Source organism: Pygoscelis adeliae, unplaced genomic scaffold (genome assembly GCF_000699105.1).
Source record: "Pygoscelis adeliae isolate BGI_AS28 unplaced genomic scaffold, ASM69910v1 Scaffold63, whole genome shotgun sequence".
Lineage (NCBI taxonomy): Eukaryota > Metazoa > Chordata > Aves > Sphenisciformes > Spheniscidae > Pygoscelis > Pygoscelis adeliae.
The window spans coordinates 1,739,565-1,744,979 of record NW_008824414.1 but is presented as its reverse complement, the minus strand read 5'-3'; the positions used below and the strand labels follow the sequence as shown (position 1 = coordinate 1,744,979).

The 5,415-nt window shown below is 41.7% G+C and overlaps 1 pseudogene; it reads right to left on the bottom strand.

The window, feature by feature from the left end:
• Positions 1-496: 496 nt before the first annotated feature.
• Positions 497-1,358, bottom strand: LOC103914225 (annotated as a pseudogene).
• Between the last annotated feature and the right edge of the window lie 4,057 nt (positions 1,359-5,415).

Sequence of the window (5,415 nt, the reverse complement as noted above, 5' to 3'; positions counted from 1 at the left end):
AGCTGTTGTTAGACCAAAACCTTCACTACAAAATATTAGCCTTTGACTCAAACACAAGACTGCTGTTACAGAAAAGAGCACATGATGCACATAACTCAGCAAATTACTCTTCTGACTGGATAAACAGCTAATGCTCTTGAAGAAATATTCTACTGTCTCTTATGTGAGGCAAAGAATTTTTGGAACAGCTGTTATAATTCACCTGCCCTTTTTGCCTTAATTCCTGGGCGAGGTGGTGTTTGTGGAACTGACTTCAGCTGGAATTAAACACAGCATAGCACGTGATTCCCTCACCGAACAAAATCCCCGTGTTGGGCAGACCCAAGGAAAGGACGTGGAATCACATCATGTTTTCCTGGTCTGTTTTTCATGTGGATTGGCTATATAGAAAGCGTTAATCTAAATTATCTCTTTAGGTAAGAAATGTCCATATCAAACACACTATTAGACCTCACCCAGATCATGCAGGTGTATGACTGCCAGAACTTTTCCCTTGTTACACCTTTCCTAGCCAGTCACTGACCTGAGATAATGGTTTCTTCTGTCCGCAGTTTATGCCTCCAATGAAAATCATATTGGGCATTACAGGCATGGGATAGTCAAAGACAAAGTCAAGTCTCTTCAGCCAAATGGATCCATGACTTAAAAGCTGTGTAATTGTCATCGGCTTTTGGAGACAGTCTGAGGCCAGGCTTTCAAATGGTGAAAAGACCATACCGCAGGTGAAAGACTCTGAAAGGCTGATCAGGAAGTACTTCACTCTCTGAGGGAACGTCATATAATCTGTATTGAGTGAGAACATTCATGGGACGTAGGACAGTGGGTCCAGACTCTGAGTAGCGTGAATGTCTACAGCACACGGGACGCCCCGCAAGAAGAAAACAGTAGGGACAGAAAAGTGCAAAGCAATTATCTGTCCACAGGATGTCAGAGGATCTGTAAAGATGGCATCGTATTTACTTTCTTCAATGTATTTCATCATCTCTCTGTTGTACAGTAAGGAGCTGCAGAAAGCTTGAAACATGGCAAAGCTTTCTGAAATTACGCCAGGTATTCAAAAATCTCATCAGGAAAGGCTCTTTGCTAAAACAGTTTGCACTAAGTGAGCACGTAAGTTCTTCCATCTCTTCCTTTTTGAAAGGTACAGGATACATTTTCAATTCATATATCCCTGAGGAATCGATCAGCATTTTGCTGTCTGGTGCGATGACAACTACTTCATGCCCTCTCTTGCTCAGCTCAGCCAGCACTTCCTTCATACTCAGCCAGTGGCTACCCTCCATCGGGATCACCAGCAGTTTCCCAGCAGTGGCAGGACTCAGGCAGCACAAGAAGGGGAGCAGCACTGCCACCAGCATGTTGCAAGTTGGACGTACAGGAACCCATGCATGAGAGAGGCCAAGGGTGGTTCACAAGCTTCTGTAGCTATGCTCCACCTACGCAAACACACCACTTGGCAATGCTTTCTAATGATACCTCTGCCCTTTTGACTTACCTCACATTTCAGGTGTTCACAAGTTTGCACGCAATGGAGTCACAGTAGGTGATTAATGATTATAAAAGGTTGAGATGAGGTTTGTACTTCAAAAGTGACTCTGCATGAGCGTGAGAAAGGTGTGTCTCCTATCAAACACTTCGCTCACCCAAGCTGCAACTACAGCTCAGTCTCTCAGCCTTCTCTTCTCCTTCCCATAGTAGGACCGCAGCCTCATGACACTTCTTACCACATGCAGCCCAGCAACCTTTACTGACATTTACTGACAGCATGCTCTAAGGTACATGGGAATCCATGAAGGAAATGCATCCGCAGAGTGGATGGACAGAAACACTGCTGGGATTACCCCACATGGTAGTACTGGATCTATAAAAAGTGCACCAAAATTACTTTTTTCATCTAGTGTTGGAGTTCTCTACATCACTGAAGGCTGTCAGAGTTGTCACAAACTGTAGTAATTTGGTATTTTTTTATAAGTACTTTCTTTTCTAATGAAGCTGAGGCAAGTTATACAGTGAAACATAACTTATAGTAAAGATAAACATGAGAAATCAGTGTTTAAGTACCTGGTTTTGTTTTTTGCCCTTTTTTTTTAATAACCAAAACCAGTTGGTACAACTCAGAAAAATGAATTATTTTTTTCATTGATGCAAACATACATGTTTTTGAAGGTAAGTAGCCAACAGAAAATCTTTCCCCATCTCTACATGTAACTTCTATCTAATCTCTTATCCTATCAGGTATAAAACAAATTGCAAAACAGCAGTTCACTGGTGTACCTCAGATAACATAAACCAACAACACGTTTCTAATTCATGAACTTACGAGTTCATGGCCCATGTCAGTTCAGTTCATGACTGAAACAGTTCATGAACTCTGTGGGTCCAGATCCTTCTCGGTTGTAAACTGCTGGGGTTTTAAACGTTGGTGATAACCTCTCACCATAGAAGTGTATAAGTAGGTGGCTGGGCAGGTGCCTTTGGGATACAATTTGCTCCTCCAGGGCATTCAGGGCTCTACATCACTGGTGGAGCTTGCTTTCACGTGCAGTTTCTGCATGCTTATTTTCAAGCCTGGTGGGAAAGCTTCGACCTTATTGAGAACCTGCCCGCCAAAAAGAGCAGCCAGCTCCATCACCCGCACTGACCCCATATCGGTAGTTTACAACATAGGATTAACTTAATGGGGATTCTTAACTTATGGATGTTCTTCAGGCTCTTTCACAGCAATATAGCCAAGTCTTCCAAGCCTGGCTTTGGCTGTAGGGACAGCACTTACAGAGATGGACATGGCATAAGAAACTTAGATGAAATGGAAGCTACCAAGTTTGGCTCCTGTTGGGGAGGAAAGTTTGCAACTCACCAAAATTCAGGTAAGCTTCAGTTCAACAAAATAGCTTATCATTTCCATAAAAGTTACATGTCACTTAAATTTTCATATCTGATAAGACTTCAGGTTTGCCAGGATATGATTTAATCTGAATGCTAGATGATAGGAAATAACATTTCTGCATCATGCAGGATTTCTCATTAGCTTTCTATCTTTAAATACCAAGGTGTTGTCAGTTAGGTTTTGATGTAAGGATGCTTAAACATTTATGTTCTTGCCTTTTCAATAAAAACAAAATAAAATTTTATACATAAGACAGTTTTTTCTTCTAATCACAGTTTATTCCTCCAACAAAAACAATGTTTGGCATCACTGGTCTCAGGAACTCAAACAGCTAATAGCTGTTTGGCTAATGAGATATGTATCTGTCACTTTCTTTTGAAAAATGTCGTATACAAGTTTTTCAAATTGAGCAAATATAGGCTTACAGTAAACAAACCTCAGCATATGGACCAGCAAATTCTTCAGGCATTGAGCAAATGTCATGCTATTTGAATTATTTAGGAAGAGTCTGGGGACATAGGAAGGAGGGTTTGGACACTGGGTAGCTTCAGAGTCCATACTGCAAGGAAACCCCTGCAAAAAGTAGACAGAAGGACCTGAAAGATATTCAGCAATTACCAGTCCGCACATCAGAATTGGATCCGTGAAAACCACATCAAATTTGCTCTCTCTCAAATACTGCATCATGTCTTCGTTGCAAAAGGCTCTTACAGTTGGTGAAAAAGAACCTGGAAAGTTCTAACATGCTTTGATACATTATAATAATAATATTCAAAACAGATTTTTCAATAAAATGAGCATTAACAAATGACTTGAGTACAACAGCTAAATGTTCCTCTGCGTAAGGTATTGGATATACTTTCACTGTATAATTCTGAGGCTCCTTTGGCTTCATATACAAACTTGTTGACGGTACAACCACAACAACTTCATGCCCATTTTGCTGGAGTTTCCCCACCACTGGGCGCATGCTGAGCCAGTGACTTCCATCCTGAGGTATCACCAGGATCTTTTCACCTTCAGCAAAGATTAAAGATGATATCAGAAGAAGAAACATCCAAGTATGTTGGTAAAAACACTGAAATGGAAGAGCCATTTCGGTGGAAGTAAACTGGAGAGTTCTGCTCTGGAGGCATCCAACACAGTCCTTTATATGAAGGTCCGTGCAAGCTTTACCTTTTCTGCAGGGAACTTATTGACTGCTGAAATATTTAACTTCCCAATATTGTTGTGGTTATCGTTCAGTATTGCAGTTGCTCATATAACAGGGAAGGGAAGCCCACTGTTCTTGAAAAAAGATGTCCCCCTTTGTACTTTCTGATAATTTTTAAGCTTGGAAGTATGTCAGCACATTCCTTCCTTCATGAAACTAAGAAGACCAGGGATGTCATCTTGTGATAATACTTGTGGTTAATACCATTGACTTGGTAAGTACCCAGTGAGAAGATAAGCCTGGTTTTGCTTTCGAAAGGCAACCTTTAAAATACACCCAGCAGAATGAACGGAAATTGCAACACCATTTCTTTTATGGACTAGCCTAACTGATAACACCTAACCAGTGTGTAGAAGGCTGATGTTAAATTCCCACCTCCTGGAAGCAGTCAAACTTGCATGTCTTATGAATATATCACAGCTACCATGATGTACCATGCAATCCCAAATCTGAGGAGAACAATCGTGTTTGGCTTTTCTCCCCATGGTACTAGACGAAAAAAAAGAACTAAATGATGAGTTCAGGGCACGTGAAGGGAAAGAAGGCCGGCATAGACCTTTTGGGACACAAAGAAGGAGCCTTGGTCTTTGGTCACTGTCCTGAAAACCCTTTTTATATATTGTGAGCAAGACAAAATTTAGGAGGAGATATGATATCTTTTACTAATTCCACTGATAACACACACACAGAAAACCCCAACAAGCAAACTAGGCTTCTGAGCTCTGCTCCTTTCACAGATACAGGCCGTAACAGAAGCAACCACATACAGGTGTCTCCTGGACCTCTTCAGCTATGAGCCCTGACGGAGCTGCAAACTCGCCTTTCCTCTTCCATGTTCCCTTCTGGGCAGCAGCCCAACTTTGATGAGAAGTGTCCTGGTTTTGGTAGGGATTAAGTTAATTTCCTTCCTAGTAGCTGGTACAATGCTGTGTTTTGGATTTAGGATGGGAACAAAGTTGATAAGGCACCGATGTTTTAGTTGTTGCTAGGTAGTGCTTACACTAGCCAAGGACTTTCTAGTTTTCCATGCTCTACCGACTGAGAAGGCTGGAGGTGCACAAGAAGCTGGGAGGGGGCACAGCCAAACTGGCCAAAGAAACATTCCATACCATATGACGTCATGCTCAGTACGTAAATTGGGGAAAGCTGGCCGGGGGGGCCGCTGCTCGGGGACTGGCTGGGCATCGGTCGGCGGGTGGTGAGCAATTGTACTGTGCATCACTTGCTTTGTGTATTATTATTATTATCATATTATTATCATTAACATTTTATTTCAATTATGTTTTTATCTCAACCCACGAGTTTTTCTCACTTG